Here is a 20787-nt window from a genome sequence, read left to right as displayed (position 1 = left end):
CTGTGTTTGTCTTGGTAGGTAGACTCCCAAGTATTTTGTATTGTTTACAGTTATTTTAAATGGAATTTCTCTTTCTGTCTCTTGCTGCTGGGCCTTGTTGGCCATATAAAAAAATGCTGATGATTTATGTGGGTTTATCTTATATCCTGCAACTTTGCTAAAATTGTTAACTATTTCAAATAGTTTTGCAGTTGATTCTCTAGGGTTCTCTAAGTATACCATCATATTATCTGTAAAGAGTGATAATTTTGTTTCATCATGCCTCTTCTAAATCCTTTGATTCCTTTTTCTTCTCTTATTGCCAAAGTTAACACTTCTAGTGCTGTACTGAATAGTAGTGGTGATAATGGGCATCCTTGCTTCATTTCTGGTCTTTTGGGGAAGACTTCTAGCTTATTCCCATTACAGATAATGCTTGCTGATGGTTTTAGATAGATACTGCTTGTCATTTTAAGGAACATTCCCTTTATTCTTATGTTTTACTGTTTTTAATAGGGTTGGGTGCTATATTCTGTCGAAAGTTTTTTCAGCATATATTGAGATAATCATGATTTCTCTTGGTTTTGTTATTGATATGGTCAATTGTGTCGATAGTTTTTCTAATATTGAACCAGCCCTGCATTCCTGGTATAAATCGCACTTGGTTATAGTGTATAATCTTTGTGATATATTGCTGTATTCACCTTGCTAGTATTTTGTTCAAAAATTTTGCATCAATATTCATCAAGGAAATTGGTCTATAATTTTCATTCTCTGTTTTAGCTCTTCCTGGTTTAGGTGTCAGCACCATATTTAGGTCATAAAAGGAGTTTGGTAGGACTCCTTCTTTGCCTATTTTCCCAAATAGTTTATATAGTATTGGAATTAACTGTTCTTTAAATGTTTGATAGTATTCACTTGTGAACCCATCTGACCCTGGGGATTTTTTCTTAGGTAGTTCATTAATGGCTTGTTCAATTTTTTTTTCCAAGATGGGTTATTTAGGCATTCTATTTCCTGATCTGTTCATCTGGGTAATTTATGTTTTCATGAATATTCATCAACTTTTCTCAGATTGTCAGATTTATTGGCATATAGTTGAGCAACATATTTCCTAATGATTGCTTTGATTTCTTCTTCATTGGTGGTAATTTCACCCTTTTCATTTTTGATACTGGATAATTGGTTTTCTTTCTTTTTTTAAATCAAATTAACCAATGGCTTATCTATCTTACTGGATTTTTTTTTTCATAAAACCAGCTTCTCGTTTTATGTATTAGCTCAATAGTTGTGTTGTTTCATTTTTGCTTTTAATTTTATTAATCTCACCTTTGATTTTCAGGATTTCCAATTTGGTACTCAATTGGGGATTTTTAATTTGTTCTTTTTCTAGGTTTTTTAGTTGAAAACCCAATTCACTGATGTGCTCTTTATCTATTTTGTTTCTTTTTTGACTCACTTCTTATTTACTTAATATTTTAGTTTACAACATTGATTTCCACAATATTTTGAGTTGCAAATTTTCTCCCCATTGCTACCCTCCCCCCCTCCACTGCAAGATGGCATATATTATGATTGCCCTGTTCCCCAGTCAGCCCTCCCTTCTGTTATCCCACTCCTCCTGCATCCCCTTTCCCCTTACTTTCTTGTAGGGCAGGATAGATTTCTATACCCGCTTCCCTATATATCTTATTTCTCAGCTACATGCCAAAACAACTTTTTCTTCTGAGCATCTTATTTTAAGACTTTGAGTTCCAAATTCTCTCCCCTCTTCCCTTCTCACCCACCCTCCCTAAGAAGGCAAGCAATTCAACATAGGCCACACATGTATCATTATGTAAATCACTTCCACAATACTCATGTTGTGAAAGACTAATTATATTTCCCTCCATCCTATCCTGTCCCCCTTTATTCAATTTTCTCCCTTGACCCTGTCCCTTTTCAGAAGTGTTTGCTTTTGATTACCTTCTCCCCCTATCTGCCCTCCCTTCTATCATCCCCCCTTTTTTATCCCCTACCTCCTGTGGGGTAAGATACCCAATTGAGTATGGTATTCCCTCCTCAAGTCAAATCCGATTAGAGCAAGATTCACTTATTCCCCCTCACCTGCCCCCTCTTCCCTTCCAACAGAACTGCTTTTTTTGCCACTTTTATGTAAGATAATTTACCCCATTCTATCTCTTCCTTTCGCCCTCTTTCAATATGTTCCTCTCTCATCCCTTAATTTTATATTATTTTTCAGATGTTATCCCTTCATATTCAACTCACCCTGCGCCCTCTGTCTATATGTATATATATATATATATATATATATATATATATACACACACACACACACATATATACATATATATATATACACACACATATATATATACATATATATGTATATGTATATGTATATTCCCTTCAACTACTCCAGTACTAAGGTAGGTCTCATGAATTACACACATCATCTTTCCATGTAGGAATGTAAACAAAACAGTTCAACTTTAGTAAGTCCCTTATTGTTTCTCTTTCTTGTTTACCTTTTCATGCTTCTCTTGATTCTTGTGTTTGGAAGTCAGATTTTCTATTCAGCTCTAGTCTTTACACTGAGAAAGTTTGAAAGTCCTCTACTTTATTGAAAATCCATATTTTGCCTTAGAGCATGATACTCAGTTTTGCTGGGTAGGTGATTCTTGGTTTTAATCCTAGCTCCTTTGACCCCCAGAATATCATATTCCAAGCCCTTCCATCCCTTAAGGTAGAAGTTGCTAGATCTTGTATTATCCTGATTGTGTTTCCACAATACTCAAATTGTTTCTTTCTGGCTGCTTGCAGTACTTTCTCCTTGACCTGGGAACTCTGGAATTTGGCGACAATATTCCTAGGAGTTTTGGGGATTTTTTTCAAGAAGCGATGGGTGGATTCTTTCAATTTCTATTTTACCCTCTGACTCTAGAATATCAGGGCAGTTTTCCTTGAAAATTTCTTGAAAGATGATGTCTAGGCTCTTTTTTTGATCATGGCTTTCAGGTAGTCCAGTAATTTTTAAATTATCTCTCCTATATCTATTCTCCGGATTTTTCCAATGAGATAATTGACATTGTCTTCCAAGTCACTAGTTTCCATTTGCTCCAATCTGATTTTTAAGGTGGTATTTTCTTCAGTGGTCTTTTGGACCTCCTTTTCCATTTGACTAATTCTTCCTTTCAAGGCATTCTTCTCATTGGCTTTTTGGAGCTCTTTTGCTACTTGGGGTAGTCTATAGGTGCTATTTTCTTCAGTATTTTTTTGGGTCTCCTTTAGCAAGTCATTGACTTGTTTTTCATGGTTTTTTCACATCCTTCTCATTTCTCTTCCCAATTTTTCCTCTACTTCTCTAACTTACTTTTCCAAATCCTTTTTGAGCTCTTCCATGGCCTGAGACCAATTCATATTTTTCCTGAAGGCTTTTGATGCAGGCTCTTTGACTTTGTTGACTTCTTCTGGCTGTATGTTTTGATCTTTTTCACCAAAAAAAGATTCAAGAGTCTGAGTCTCAGTCTCAGTCTGTGTCCTTTTTCACTGCCTGGCCATGTTCCCAGCCGACTACTTGACCTGTGAGCTTTTTGTCAGGGTATGACTGCTTGTAGAGTAGAGAGTGCTTTGTCTCAAACTTTAGGGGCTGCACTGATGTTTTCACAGCTACTTCTATTCCACTGTCAGAGCAAGCTCTGCCACAGCAGAGCTCCTCCGCCCCCCCACCCCACCCCAAGAACTGCCAACCAGGATTGAGACCCAGATCCAAGCAGGGCAAATCACCCTGCACTCCCACTCTGGTCTGCCACTTGATTCTTCCCGCTGTGTGAGCCAGGGACTCTGGAAGGAGCTGACACTGGAGCTCCAGCACTGCACCACCTCCACCACCCCCAGGGCTGGTGGCTGGACCACTCTCTAATCCAGTCTAGCAGTTTACCCACTAACCTGCTCCGTGGTCTTTGGCATTTGCTGATTGAGAAGTCTGGTAACTGCCATAGCTCAATGATTCATGACCCTAAGGCCTGCTCCAGTAGACTCCTGGTCTGGTCTGTCCTGATGCAGCTCATACTGGGCTGTGATCCACTCCCAGAACTGTGTGTTAGACTCTTCCCAGCAACTATCCAGGCTCTCCTTGGCTGATGACCTGCTTCCCTCTTCTATTTCATGGGTTCCACAACCCTAGAATTTGTTCAGAGCCATGTTCACATGTGTTTGGAGGGATTTGGGGGAGAGCTTAAGCAAGTCCCTGCTTTCCAGCTGCCATCTTGGCTCCGCCTCTTCTTTATCTATTTTGGTGATGTACGAATTTAGAGAAATAAATTTTCCTCTCAGTTCATTTTCTAAGGTACCTTTCAGCACGATGTAGTTTCCTTCCATATCTCTTTTAATTAGGTCTATTTTTGCTTTTGCTTTGTCTGATATCAGAATTGCTATCCCTGCTTCTTTTACTTCAGCTGAATCATAATGGATTCTGCTCCAGCCTCTTACCTTTACTCTTGTGTGTGTTTCTCTGCCTCAAATGTGTTTCTTGTAAACAACATACTGTTGGATTCTGGGTTTTAATCCACTCTGCCATTTGCTTCCATTTTATGGGAGAATTCATCCCAATCACATTCAAAGTTATTATTAACTGTGTATTTCCCTCCATCCTATTTTTCCTCGTTTGTCCTCTCTCTCACCCTTTCCCTCTTTGACAGTATTTTGCTTCTGTCTACTATCTCCCTTAATCTGCTCTCTCCTCTGTTAGTTCCCCCCTACTTTACTTAATCTCTTCCCTTCCTATTTCCCTGTTGAGTAAAATAGATTTCTATATTCAACTGATTGTGTATATTATTCTTTCTTTGAACCAATACAATGAAAGTAAGGTTCAAGTGATGCCCATCACCTACCCTCCTGTATCTCCCTCTGGTGTAGTAGGTTTTTCATACTCTTCGTGTGAAATAATTTATTCGATTCTATCTCTCTCTTCCTTCCCAGGGTACTCTTCTTTCTCATCCCTTAATTTTTTATGTCATTCCCTCAAATTCACCTTCTGTCTATGGATATTCCTTCTACCTGTACTATTCAGAGTACAATTTTTAAGAATTAAAAGCATCATCTTCCCATGAATTGTAAACAGTTCAGCTCCATTGAATCCCTTATGTTTTTTTTTCCCTTTTTTAGGATTCTCTTGAGTATTGATGTTGGAGATCAAATTTTTGGTTTAATTCTGTTTTTCTTCTTATGAAAGCTTGAAATTCTTCTATTTCATTGAATGACCATTTTTTCCCTTGAAGTATTATGCTTAATTTTGCCAGGTAGATGATTCTTGGTTGTAGTCCTAGCTCCTTTGCCTTCTGGAATATCATGTTCCATGACCTCTGATCCTTTAATGTTGCAGTTGCTAAGTGCTGTGTAATCTTTATGGTGGCTCCCCAATATTTAAATTGTTTATTTCTGGCTACTTGCAGTATTTTTTCCTTGCCCTGATGGTTCTGAAGTTTGGCTATAATGTTCCTTGGAGTTTTTATTTTGGGATCGATCTTTTTCCTGAGGTGATTGGTGGATTCTTTCAATGCCTATTTTGCCCTCTGGTTCCAGGACATCAGAGAAGTTTTCCTTGATAATTTCTTGGAAAATGACATCCAGATCTTCCTTTTGATTATGGCTTTCAAGTAGTCCAATGATTCTGACATTGTCTCTCCTGGACCTATTTTCCAGGTCAATTGTTTTTCCAATGAGGTATTTTACATTTTCCTCTATTTTTTCATTCTTTTTAATTGGTTTTATTGATTTTTGATTTCTCATAGAGTCAATAACTTCCACTTGCCCAAATCAAACTTTAAGGAGTTGGTGTCCTCAATTAACTTTTATATTTTCTTTTCCATTTGTCCAATTCTACTTGTTAAGGAGTTGTTTTCTTCAGTGAGTTTTTATATCTCCTTTTCCATTTGGCCACTTCTACTTTTCAAGGAGTCGTTTTTTTTCCAAGTTGTTGTCTCTTTTTTCATAATTCTCTTGCATCACTCTCATTTCTTTTCCCAATTTTTTCTACATCTCATATGCTTGTAAAGCTCTTTTTTTGAGCTCTTCCATGTGTTCTTTCTGGGCTTGAGACCATTCCTTGTTTTCCTTTGGGGATTTGCCCATAAGTGTTTTGACATTGTTGTCCTCTTCTGAGTTTGTGTCTTGATCTTCCCTGTCACCATAATAACTTTCTGTGGTTAGGTTCTTTTGTTGTTTTTTGTTCATCTTTTTTTGCCTTTTTCCTTTCTTTTAAATTTGACCTCTGCTCCCAGGATAGAAGGGGCACTGTCTCAGGCTTCTTGTGCCAGATTCTGCAGGCCCTGGCTTTTTATCTGGTGCTGCATTGATATTGCCCTGAGGCCCATGGGGGATCTTTGTATCTGGTGCTGTGCTGAGGGAGTGAGGTGGGGGTAGCTGGCACTGCTAAAAGGCTGTAGGGATCTAGCAGCTTACCTGAGCTGGGGTTCTAGTGGTGGTCTCTGGTATGTTCTGATGCCAGTGAAATGTTTGTGCATTGGCTTCTACCTGTTTCCTCAGGGTCACACTGAAACATGTGGTGGTCTAGCCACTGGTGGCTGCCTGTTTTCTTGGGGATCTACTGGAGCACCATGGCAGTTCTCAGAGCTGGAGTCTGCCCATTCCCATGGCTATGCTGAGGTATGTGGGAGGTCCGGGTTCAGGAGTTTGCCTGCTCAATTGCTCTAGAGCTCAGGATCTCCCACTGGTTTGCTGAGGTGGGGCTTGCTGCTGGCTTGCTTGGATGCTTTCTGTCCTGGACTGCACTCCTCTTTTACCCAATTGAGACAGCCCTTTCCCACCAATCTTTCAAGTTTCCTGGACTAAACGATTGTTTCATCCCATCTTTTTACTAATTCTGCTGTTCCAGGTTTTATTTTGGGGCACTATTTTATGGTTGTTTGGAGGTAAATATGAGAGAGTTATGGCTATTTACTCCTTACTCTGCCATCTTCGCTCCCAGAAGCGTTCGATATTTTTTTAATGTTTTATTGATGCATTTTTGAAGTGAACTTTTCCCAGAAACCACAATTAGACTCCATATTTAAGGCAACTCATCACATTTCTGTAATTGGCCCCAATATGGTGATGCTAGAGAAGCAATAAGCAGTAGTGCAGAGTTCCCTGGACTGAAAGGCAAGAAACCTGGGTTCTTGCCTTGGCTCTCTCACTAACTTGCTGTGGGACTTTGGACAAATCCCATCACCTCCCTGAGTTCCAGCTTCCTTAACAGGAGAATAAGGAGCTTAAACTTGATAGTCTCTAAAGTTCTTTGCAGCTTTACAGTTTTATGATAGCAAAATATAGTTGGTTTCCATAGAATCTTAAACTGATCATCTACTTTTCAATTATCTGAAGCAATTCAGGGCTTTTGTTCACTTGCTAGCCAACGAGGTCTAGGTAACAAACAGCCCTAAGTTAGAATAGAAATTTGGGACATGAAACATTATGAGTAAGTATGGGTTCTTGCATCTGAGTCTGTAATTGTATGCCTAGGTTCAATATAAATACTTTTTTGAATATGTATTATTTTAGATGTTCATGCCTCCTTTTCCCATACTACTCTTTGCCTCTTTTTGTATCCCAAGCACTTAACACAGGACTGGCACATAGTAAGTATTCAATAAATGTGTATTGATTGTTGTAAGAACTAGCAGCTGTCTAAGAGTTCAAGTCTCAATATGACCATTCATTATGTTGTTGGGGATTCTGTGTAATTAAGAAATATCACTGGTACTGCCTGGCCAGACTAGGCCCCTTCTGCCAAATGTAGATAGGAACAGCTAGAATGACTAACAAGTCTATAGGTGTAGCCCCTAAAACCAAAAGAATCCTACCAACCCTTTTAAAAGCATCCTTATCTAGCTTATTCATGCTTGTTGGAGTTAAAAGGTACCAGAAATCTCCTGAACCTAGATTGGAGCGTTTGAAAAAGTTTAAAATTGAGAGACATGAATACAATGGAATAATACTGTTCTAGAAATAATGAATATGAAAAATTCAGAAAAGCACTTATGAATGTATGCAAAGTGAAATAAATGGAATCAGAAATAGAGTACACACAGTGACTTCTTCAGTGTAAGCGGGAAAGAACAACAATGAAAAATTCAAAACTTAACTATGTGTAATTATAACAATGAAGTTTGGCCCCAAAGAAGAGATATGAAAACATACTTTCCTCTTTTCTTTGTGGAAGTGTGGAATTATGTGTGTGGAGCACTGCATGTAACATCAGACCATTGACCATTGGTTACTTATGCTAAACTGGTTTTATCTCCTTTCTTTTTTTTCTTTGTTCTGGGAATGGTTCTTTGGATGGCAAGAGAAAGAATATATTGAGAAATGAAAGTGATTTTTATCACCAATACACCAATTAAATTATTTTTTAAAAAATAAAAATTCTCTTGTTCCCTTTGCCCACTTGAGCATAGAACAATACTAGCCCTAGTCACTCCTGCCACTTCAGACCTAACCTGAAATTTTGGGCAGTCTGGTTTCCTGAAACAATCACCTATGCTGCTTTGATTCTCAGAGACAAGAATAGGCAGCTGAGAGTTGGCCAGCCTGAAGCGGCTGATAAACACATGTATCCCTGCATCCTTCTTGTCTACTGCTAGCAATTTGTATGTTCTCAATAAACACAGAATTTAGTAATGAGTGGAGTGTGGAACTGCTTCTATTCTGTGAGATCACAATTTAAACCAATTATGAAAAGTGTGACTTTTCTCTTTGAATAATGAAAATAATCCTTAAAAAGGAGTATAATTTGAAGAGATCTGGGTAAAATGAAGTTTTTGTTACCTTTCATTAAATAAATTCTCAGATCTAAATTATATGATTCTGTGAAGACATTCCAGGTGCTAAAGTGGCAAATAAAATCTGGGAGGGGAGGGGCAGAAACAAAACTTGTCTTTCCTGATACCCCCATAATTTGAATCTTCCATGATGTTATTTCCTACAATAAGATATCCACTAGAACAAAGAATCTTACCCTATTTTTGTCTTTGGCAGTCTGATGAAGCCTATGAACCTCTTCTCAGAACAATGTTTCTAAATGCATTTTTAAAAATAAATTTAAAAGAGGCAGCTAGGTGGCACGGTGAATAGAGCACTGGCCCTATAGTCAGGAAGACCCGAGTTCAAATCTGTCCTCAGACACTTGACACTTACTAGCTGCATGACCTTGGGCAAGTCACTTAACCCCAGTTGCCTTGCCTTCCCCCCTCCAATAAAATAAAATAAAAAATTTTTAAAACATAGAAAAAAAGAATTGGATTAAATTTGAAAACTAAACTTTGAAGAAAGAGAAAAAATACACAGCACAACAAAGGAAACCAATAATATTGAAATAAATTATCACAACATTTTTTAAAAGAAGATCATAGACCCCTAGGTAAGAGCCCATGATCTAGTCGCAGCACTTATTAAACTGTGGGTCACCACCACAACTGAATGTGGGGGTCATGAAAAATTTGACAACAGTAAAAGGTTTCTGAACACACAATGAACAAAAATTAATTCAAAATCAAACATGTAATGAATCTGACGTGTTTCTGGCAGCGCTTGCCTTGTTGCTTTGCAGGACTTCACTGCAGCCTTGTACTCTGCACTGCACATGCTGTCGCTCCACACAACACCAACAAATGTTGCCAGAAACACCTCAACTCAGATTTAAACTATTGTATGTTATGAATTGCTTGGTTTTTACTGTATATACAAAGTTTTCTTCTCCTACAGAAACATAGTAGCTTAATTATGGAAAATGAAGACTTTTAATATTTTCCTACCATCATTCTTCAGCATGTAAGTATCAAATTAGTGTATATTTGGATTATATTGTGTTAGAATGTTTGATTTTTGAAATTGCTGTCATCTCCTTCTTTTACAGAAACATAAGTGTTTAATTGCAGCAAGTAAAGACAAAAGCCCTTTAATCGTATTTCTCCACCATCACTACTGTATGTGTATGTAAGTGTGAAGATCAATTTTTAAAATTAAGCACAAATGTAATTTCATAAACTAAGGCTAACATTTATTTGAGAAATTATTAGCAATATTCATGTTTTAGGTCAAAATATTTTTTGGTTATGGATAAATGGCTAAATTTAGACAGAAGAGTTAAAATTACTGAGGAGAATGCAGCAATTTTTGCTACAAGGTTGTAGTACACCTAAATTGACAAGAAAAAGAAAAGATGTCAAATCATTTTTGCAATATGGATTTACTTCTAATAATGATGATGATGTGGAAAAACCTCTTTGCTTAATTTGTAATGAAGTTTTGGCTGTGGAGGCCATGAAATAAGCCAAACTAAAGCAAACACTTAATATCAAGCATGCAGCATACAGCAATGAACCAAAGAAACATTTTGAATGACTTTTAAAATCTTCAAATAAAGAAGAACAACATTTTGAGGAATTCATTACTGTCAACAAAAAGTATTTACTTGCATCTGACAAAACTTCTTATTCAATTACAAAAACTAAAAAGCCCCGTATGATAGGAGATCTTGCATTATCTGCTGCTATTAAAATGTCAGATATAGTTCATGGGAAAAAGTGTGGGGATGAAATTTGTAAAATTTCTTTATCAAATGATACTGTTTCCAAAAGAATTTCTGAAATGAGTAATTACCAATTCCAGCAGCTTATTACCAGGCTTAAAGGCAGTCCAAAGTGTGCAATGCAGTTAGATGAAACAACTAATATTTCTAACATGACACAGTTGTTACTTTATGTAAGATATATACATGAGGAATTATTCTTTTGTTGCCCTTTGGAAGGGCACCCAAAAGGCGAAGATATATATATACATACATATATATACATGTATATATGTATACATATCTTAAAGTTAATGAATGTTTTCACAAATGAAGGTTTACAGTGGAAAATTGCATTGGAGTCTGTACAGATGATGCTGGAACAATGATGGGTGAGAATGTTGGATTTCTAGCAAAAGTCAAAGCTGTGGAAATGAATATGTCACTTTTTCTCACTGCATGATCCATCAGGAGGCACTCATAGCCAAAAAAAAGTGTCACCAGAGTTAGATGTTATACTTCACAATACTATCAAAATCATTAAGTTCATTAAAATCCATGCCCTTAATTTGTTTTCAAACCTTTGGAAAGACATGGACTCTGATTACAAAAGCTTATTACTACATGCAGAAGTCAGGTGGCTCTCAAGAGGAAGAAGTTTAAACAGATAATTGAAGTTGAAATATGACATTACATTTTCGACTGAGCAACAATCCAATTTAGTTAATTTTTTTCATAATGACTTTTGGCTTTCAAAACCATGTTATTTGTCAGATATTTTCAAAAACTCAATGATTTAAACATGTCACTTCAAGAAAAAAATTATAACATATCTATGTTAAAAGATAAAGTTGAAAGTTGTACTAAAAAAGTAAACATATGGAAGAAGAGGGAGGAAATGCTTCTTTAGAAATGTTTACAGGTGCAGATGATTTTATAATTGAAAATAATCTTCCCAAAGATTTAATTGTAAGACTTATAATTGATCATCTGAAGTGCCTGGAGACACAGTTTCAGAAATTCTTCCCTTCAAATTTTGATTCTGGCAGGGCGGAGCCAAGATGGCAGCTGGAAAGCAGGGACTAGCGTGAGCTCCCCGCCAAGTCCCTCCAAAAACCTATAAAAAATGGCTCTGAACCAATTCTAGAACTGCAGAGCCCACAAAATAGCAGAGGGAAGCAGGGCTGTAGCCCAGGACAGTCTGGATGGTGGCTGGGTCAGGTCTTTCGGGCACAGAACCAGGAACAGAGTGGAGCAGAGCCCAGTGTGGGCGGCGCAGACCAACCAGACCAGGAGCCAGGCAGAGAGTGCCCTAGTGCCCTGAATCAGTGAGCTGCAGCAGTTACCAGACTTCTCGACCCACAAACACCAAAGGCAACAGAGAAGGTTAGTGGGAAAAGCTGCTGGGGACAGGGTGATAGAGTTCGCTGTTCAGCCACTGCCCCAGGGGCAGCGGAGGTGGGGCAGCTACAGAACTACAGCTGCAGTTGCTTCTTGCCCCAGGTCCACCTGGTGGGAGGAATTAAGTGGCAGATCAGAGCAGGAGTGCACAGCCTGCTGAAGATCTAAATCCAGTCCGGGTTGGGGGTTCTTGGAGAAGGAGGAGTGCTGGTGTGGCAGAGCTGGCTGTAATAGCTCTGGAATCAACAGCGCATCCCCCCAAGCTTGGAACATAGTACTCTTTACTCTACAAGCAGTCATACCCCACTGAAAAACTCAAGGATCAAGTTAGTTGGCTGGGAATATGGCCAGGCAGTGAAAACGCACCCAGATTCAGTCTCAGACTTTGGAATCTTTCTTTGGTGACAAAGAAGACCAAAACATACAGCCAGAAGAAGTCAACTAAGTCAAAGAGCCGACAACAAAAGCCTCCAAGAAAAACATGAACTGGTCTCAGGCCATGGAAGAGCTCAAAAAAGATTTGGAAAAGCAAGTTAGAGAAGTAGAGGAAAAATTGGGAAGAGAAATGAGAAGGATGTGAGAAAACCATGAAAAACAAGTCAATGACTTGCTAAAGGAGACCCAAAAATTACTGAAAAATATACTGAAGAAAACAACACCTTAAAAAATAGACTAACTCAAATGGCAAAAGAGCTCCAAATTTTGGTTCTAAAAAACTAAGTTGGGTTCCTAAACCACACTCAATTGAAACCAAAAACATCAGTCATCTGCCATTAAAAGTTCCGAGAAGAATTTTCTGAGCTATCAAGCAACACAGGTTTAAAACTTGAGTTTCCTAAAAAATTGTTAAAAAAATTTTGACTTAGTTTTAAGACAGAATTTCCAACTGTTTATGAAATGGCCATAAACATACTTCTGCCATTTTATACTATGTATTTATGAAAAGCAGTGTTCTCAGCATTGATGATTATAAAATCAAAATATCAATCCACTCTGACAAACATTGAAGATGCCCTATGTCCTGCGGTATCAAATATTCTGCCAAGATTTAATTCTTTATGTAAAAACAAACAAGCACATCCATCTCATTAGTATGCAAATTTTTGTCTTTAATAAATAGTAAAGTTATATGTATACCAAAGAATAGTTTTAAAATAAATTTCTTTATGATTTATTACCAGTACCCTGGGGTCACATAAAAATTTCTCAGGAGAAAAGGGGCCAGGAGTGGAAAAAGTTTAAGAAGCCTTGATCTAGAGAAACCCCTTCCTGTTTTCCCCAAGCAGTAGTAGTAGAGAAGCATTACTAGAGAAGCATTCCAAGCAATTTAATTCGATGAATGTTTGTTAAGTTCCCACTCCATGCAGAGAGCTGTGGCAAGCCCCAGAGGATATATGAAGATTCAATAAGACATAGGTCAGACCCCATGGAACTTACATGTATTCCCAAAGAATCTTCTGGGAAAAAATAAAAGGGGGTAAGTTATTGTAAATGCCCATTAGAGGATGCAATTTATTGATTGACATTTGAGAAATTTTAGATGTACTTTTGGGTGGTTCCTGAGTGCTTTTTTCTTGACCTGAAGCCATTGTACAGAGCTCCAGGGAATTTCTGAGTGGGCAGCCTGAAAGTTCTCTCATGTGGGGACCAAGTAATATGGAAGGTAGCTTTTTAGCATGGGCCACAAAAATGTATCCACTTAACACCAGTTAACATCCATTGAGCAAGGCCATTTATGGTCCTACACAGTGTGAGGAATTCATCTCCCTAAGGGACAAATTATTTATCATGAATAATAGGAAACTCTTTGTTCAGCATGACATACCATGTAGAGCTCCAGGTACAGATCTCCCACTGTCCATTGCATTTCCATTCTGGACATAAAATTATGGCTCCTCCTTAATGAGCAATGCTCTTAAATCACTAGCCTCAGTACTCAGTGGGTGTCACATATGGAGCTAGGAAAACCTGAGTTTAAATCCTGTACCAGACACATACTATCTGTGTAACCCTCTGACTACCTCAGTTTCCTTATTTGTAAAATAGGGATTAATAATGTCACTTATCTCCCAGGGTTGTTGTAAGGACAAAAATGACATATTTGTAAAGTACTTTGTAAACTTTAAATAGCTATATAAATGCTAGCTAATACTATATTATCATTATTACTGTTAAAAAGCAAATGCAATATCTCTGTCACTTTAAAATATTTCAACTTAAGCTTTGTGTATAGGTTATCAAATCAAACTCTTCATATTTTCCACCAAAATTGTGTCAATTACCACAACCACTTAAGTGTGAATCTCAGTATTTGTGGAATAAGTTCATAAGTGAATTCACTGATTCAATTAAACAGATAATAATTAAGTATCTACTTCCCAAGTCACTGTGCTACGCATTAGAGATACAAAGATAGACAAGAAACAGATCTTGTTCTCAAGTTGCTTACAGTCTAATGGGAAGAAGGACAAATACACTAGTAACCATCATACCAGAGGCACCAAGATAAGTGCAAAAAATGGTCAAGGCCAAGTGCTATGAGAAATTGGTGGAAGTCACAATCACTTTCCCTGAGCAGGAGTCCAAAAGGCTTCTGGCAGGAGGGGGGATGTGAATTGGGCCTTGAAGAAAAGAACGGACTTCAGCACTTATGATACATAAGTGACAACTTCATGTGACATTGAGGCTGCTGCATTTGTTCTCTATAGTGATACAATCCAATTCGTGTCTTATACTGTCTTCCTTAAGCCTGTAGAGAGGCGATGTGTTGGTATGTTAATTATCCAGAGACAGAGTGTAATATCTGAGTCGTCCACCATGAGGTACATGATTAAGACCCCCACCCAAGTGATCTCATCAGTGTCTCTCAGCTTCAGTGTTGTCATCTGTAACCTCTGTCTGCCTCATTTTCCTCACTTGTAAAAGGAGAATAATAATAGAACCTACATATATATCCCTGGGTTGTTGTGAGAAGCAGTTAAGAAAGTCTATGTAAAGTGCTTTCTAAATTTTAAAGCACTGTGCAGATGTTAGCTTTTTAAGTTATTACCATCATTATTATCTCACCAACCTATAGAATTTTCAATAGCTGCTAATCTTCCCTGTTCTGATCTCACCTTTGCTGTGCCAGTGTTTGGGTGGATTTGGGGAACGCCTATCTGGGTGCTTGGCTCCTCTCTGAAGCCTACCACTGGCAGACTGAGAAACAGAGTATAGCAGCAATGGCAGTTAGCTTTCAATACAGCCCCAAAATCTCCATCCAAAAGTTGTAGTCCCATCATTGTGGCCACCGGCATTCAGAACAGAAAGCATGGCTTCCATATCAGGCCAGAATAACAATGAAAATCTGGGCCCACCACAGCCCACACAGCCTCTCAAGGGCATGTGAAGAGCAAAAGGAACTCTGAGATTTATATTCCTGCGTAGAAAACTTATCATTTCTTTGTTGTGTCTCACAATTCTGTTTCCCTTTTTAGGAGGCTAAGTGAGGAGAAAGGGAAGCTCTCAATTCCCCACTGTGCTATGGAAATATCCACAATACAGGAAAGGAAAAGAAAAAGATTATAAAATTATAAAAAGAAAATAAATCATTACAAAAATAAAAGAAGAGAAAAGAAAAGAAAGGAAAAGAAAAGAAAAGAAAGGAAAAGAAAAGAAAAGAAAAGAAAAGAAAAGAAAAGAAAAGAAAGGAAAAGAAAAGAAAAGAAAAGAAAAGAAAAGAAAAGAAAAGAAAAGAAAAGAAAAGAAAGGAAAAGAAAAGAAATCATTACAAAAACCAATAATATCATATTCTAAAGTGATTACTAACCAGAAAAAAATACTAGGTTAATCACGATAGTATTTCTGGTCAATACAGAAAATAGAATGTGTAAATGATCAAAGGATATGAACAGGTAGTTTTCAATATAGGAAACATGAATTGTTAATGATCACTTGAAAAAATGTTCAGCCTCATTGATAATGAGGTATTCAAATTAAAATAAACAACTATGAGGTAGCACCTTGTACAAACTGGCAAAAATAATTAAAAGCAACAAAACTCAGTGTTGGTAGGGTTATAGAGGAACTGATGAAATTGCTGGTGAGACTGCAAATATAGAATTTTCCTACATTACAGATACAGAATTGCAAATACAGAACAGGAGAGCAATCTGACAGAAATCTAGTTATAAAAATAAACATATCCTTTAATCCAGTAATTCCATTTTGAAGACTATACCCTGAAATTTTTATGAAAAATGAGAAAGTTATCTGTTAAAAATTATCATAGTAGCATTAGATGTAATTGGAAAAAATAGAAAGAAGCATTCTAAATACCCAGTAATAGAAAACTGGCTAAATTAATCAATTAATGTAATTGGACACTATAATGGAATCAAGACTGATGAGTATAAGGATTACAAAAAGACCTAAAGAGTATGAATGAAAAATTACTATGAAAATTTAAATTTCAAAAGTAATTCATTTAGATGCAAGTAGTTCCTAAGTGAGCTTAGTTGTGTTAATAAACAATATTAAATTTTAACTCAATTTTTAAAAAGATAATGTATGTTTCTTTGAAATAATGTTTTGTAATTTTTGAAGGAAACCCTAACCATCAATAGCACTGTGAAAAAATACTCCAAATCACCAATAAAAGAAATGCAAATTAAAATACTGAGGTTTAGTACATACTCATCAAGTTGGTCAAGGTCATAAAAGGTATCAACAGTCAAGCATAGAGAAATTATGTAAGCAGAGGCACACTAATACAAATGTTGATAGAGCTGAGACTTGTACCAACCATTTTGGAAAACTCCTTCAAATGTGTCAGGAAAGTTGCTAAACTGTTCATATCCTTTGATCCAGTGATTCTACTACTAAGCATGAATGCCACAGAGATCAAAGAAAGAAAGATCTCATATTTACCAAATATTAACAGTAGCACTATTGGTAGAAGGAGAGGGGGAGGGAGAGAGAGAGAGAGAGAGAGAGAGAGAGAGAGAGAGAGAGAGAGAGAGAGAGAGAGAGGGGTAGAAGAAGAAGAAAGAGGAGAAGGAGGAAGAGAAAGAAAGAAAGAAAGAAAGAAAGAAAGAAAGAAAGAAAGAAAGAAAGAAAGAAAGAAAGAAAGAGGAAGGAAGGAAGGAAGGAAGGAAGGAAGGAGGGAAGGACGGAAGGAAAGAAGAAAGGAAGGAAGGAACGAAGGAAAGAAAGAAGGAGGTACACATTGATTGGGGAATGACTGAACAAGTTGTATTAATATAATATTTTACCATAAGAAATGAGGAATTAAGAGAAATATAGGAAGACCTATCTAAAGTGATAAAGAGCAAAGAAAGCAAAACCAGGAAAACAAAATAAACAATTATTCTGGTAATGTAATGAAAACACTGTGAAGTAATTGAATTCAAATTTTAGTCTATAACCAATATGGGTTCCAGAAGGCAAGTGACGAAATACACATTCCTCCTCTTTAAAGAGAGGTGGAAGTTTATAGATGCCAATGTATAATGCTGTTTTGGTTGGTTTTGCCTCTGTAACCTTAGACAAATCATGTAATGTCCCTGGGCCTCAATTTTCTTATCTGTAAAATGAAAGAGTTCAAATACATTTTTTTTTATTTCTTTCCAGTTTGCCACAAATCCTTGACAGATTTGTATCATTGTTATCCTAAAACATCAAGATTACTAAACTGCTCAGTTTTTACTTCTCTAAGATCCTGAAAGAGGTCAAACAATATCATCGATTTTGATATTTCCTCCAAAAATTATATGCCACTGGTGCCTACCCAACCTGTGTGACTCTCATCCATATCCTCTTGTAAGTTTGCCAAAGGAGGTTCACCTGCCATGCTGGAGCCCTTCCTCAACTCCTCCTAAAGTCCTGCGGATACTAGTGAAACACCAAAGATGTACACACAGTGTAACTCCCGTCCATGTCACTGGTGACGAACACATCTTTTTTACATTCATTTCCCTGAGGGCATCATTTCTTTCTGTTCATCCTTGAAGTTCCTTCATGAACTAAACTGAACTGAATGGAATTTAATTGAACTGAATTGAACAGAATGGAACTGAATTCAGACAGACAAAGCATATAGAGGAATCACCCCAGAAGTTTTGTTTGACTGGGTCAGAGAGTCAAAGCCTGGTTGGAGTGAAAGCAGAAGACAGTTTAACAAGGAAAGAGTCTATTGGTTGGAAACTCTGAATTTTGTGATCAGAAATTTTAGGCTGCTTAGTTGGCTTTCCCACACTGCCCTGGGAAGTTTCATAGTCAATAACTAAATACTCAGAGGAGGGACGTGCTGAGCTTTATTGAGTTTGTGGCAAATTTTTGATCTCCCTCTTCCAAAGACCACACCAAACAAAATCTAATTATGACGTTCTTCAATAAAATCTCCGTCAGTGATGTGAGTGTCTAGGGAATAGAAAGCAATTAGTTGCTCTGTTTTTCATCCTTTCTCACCAAGTGATTGTTGGAGACAAATAATCTCTGAAGCTATATATAAAGAAAAGAAAAAGCAGCATGGTGTGGTGATAAGTACAATGAACCAGATGGCCTGGGTTCTAAGCCCTGCTCTGCCATTAACTCACTGAGTGACCTTGGAGTCACTAAGAGAGTTAAGTTAAGAGAGTCATTAAGTTAAGAGAGTTCTCTTAACTTCTGTGGTCCTCAGTTCCCTCACCTGTAAAATGAGGTCGTTGGACTTCATGATTTTTAAGGTTCCTTCCTAATTTGCCATCCTATGACCCCAAGTCCATGAACAGGATCTTTTTTTTGTCCTTTCTGATTTTCCTCAAAGCTATAATAAGCTGATAGTTAATAGTGTTAAAGGAATAATAATTTTCACGCATACCAAGTTTTTGTGAATTTTCCCCCACATATGATGTATATACTGCACTAAAAAAATTTAAATGGCACTATGGCACCATTTTATTAAACAGCTAAGAAATTCCCTCAATCCAGAAGGAGGGACATCTTCAGACTTTTCATATCATTGCAAAGGGGAAGAAATGAGAACTGACTTTCTAATATGTATTTATTTGCAAAAGTTCCTAATGTTGCATTTTTTAAAGGAGAAACAATAAAATGCCTCTTCCCCGTGAAAATACAATTAAAAGTGCTACTCAAATTTACAGCTTTACTCCTGCAGTTTGAGATCTCATTTGGTTTTTGAGGGCCCTGCTAAATTTCATTATGTAAGAAACCAGTGGAGATTTCCTGGAATTAGAATTTGTTGTTGTTTGTTGTTGTTGTTTCTCATGGACCTGGAGAGAGCTAGGTGGTGTCATGGATAGAGTGTTAGACTTGGGCCCGAGAAGACACGGGTTCAAATTCTTCCTCAGATACATACTATCTGTGTAGCCCTATTAGCCTCAACTTCCTCATCGGTAAAAATGAGGATAATAATCCACCTTGCCTCATAAGTCCTTGTGAGGATCAAAAGAGATAACACATGTGAAGCACTTTGTAAATTGTAAAGGACGATATAAATGCTAGAGAAATAAACTAGAAAAAAACCTGAAGAACAGAAGCACCACACAGCGAAGTTCATCCTATCATCCTTCAACCAGTATTTATTTAGTCCTTACTACGTGCAATGCCTATCCTCAAGGAACTTACACTTCACGGGGGGGTGAGGAGGTCTAAAAAGAAGAAGCAGTGGTGAAAAGAATACAATTCAATGAACATTAAGTACCTACTACGTGCAGGCGCTACTGGCATCTGTGTAAGCACATAAATGCTGATCTCTTGCACTGGAAAATCACTTCAGAAAGCTTCAGCTACACACAGAAAAAAATCTTTTGATGTTGACCAGCAATAAAGGAGCTTCAGGGTAGGCCCACCACTGGGAAATACTGCACAACAGGTGAAATTGTCTTTGGCTCTCATCTAGCTCCCCTTTCCTGGTCTCTTTCCCTGCTGGTACTTCCCTCCCCTAGATGCCGTATTCTCATTCTGCCACCTGGGTGCCCAGAGACACGATCTCCACCCTCATTACTCTCTCCTAGGTATGTCCTTCTCAAGCAGCAGCCTGTGTTTTGGGCCTTCTTTCCTTCTCACTCTGAGTGGCCGAGATAGTGCTGACATACATTGGTAGAGGATGTTTCTACACTGAGAAATCCATATACTATTTAAATCATGTGTCCAGTTTAAAAAGAAAAAGAAAAAAAGAAATTCTACTACTCCCCATCATGCCTCCTTTATTGCAGCCTGACAGGACTACTTTCTGTTCTATGAATATTCTATACTCCATCTATGCTCCATCTGGAGCACTCTGTTTTGCAGCACAACTTGAAGAACTGACACTTATTACCTATTTTGTTCTTTATTCATAATAAGTTGAATGAAATATCATGAAGAATGCATCCTCCCTTACCTAGAATTCCTCTTTGGTGGCCCTTATTTACAATTCAGCTAGTTGAGAGGTTAGCAGAAGTCTAATATCAAGTGATGTAAATGCTACATATGGCATAATTGCCCTATGAATTTGGTCTTGTCTCTCCACCACCAAATGCTGTAACCCACTTGGATCCAATCACAAGTCTTAGAATTCATAGTTGTCCCAAGTTATATCCTGACTGAGAAGTCAGTCAGTCAATAAATAATTATTTTAAATACTATTTTATTTTCTCTCAATTACATGTAAAAACAATTTTTAACATTTGTTGTTTTTGTTTGTTTTGAGTTCCAAATTCCATCCCTCCTCCCCTTCCCTTTCCCTGAGATGGTAAGTATCTGATATAGGCTATACATACACAATCATCTAAAACATTTCCATATTAGTAATTTTGTGCAAGAAGACAGGAAGGGAGGAGGAAAGGAGGAAGAAAGGAAAGAAGGAAGGAAGGAAGGAA

Source organism: Trichosurus vulpecula, chromosome 6 (genome assembly GCF_011100635.1).
Source record: "Trichosurus vulpecula isolate mTriVul1 chromosome 6, mTriVul1.pri, whole genome shotgun sequence".
Classification (NCBI taxonomy): Eukaryota; Metazoa; Chordata; class Mammalia; order Diprotodontia; family Phalangeridae; genus Trichosurus; species Trichosurus vulpecula.
The sequence above is the reverse complement of the archived record's forward strand: the minus strand, read 5'-3'. Positions refer to the sequence as shown.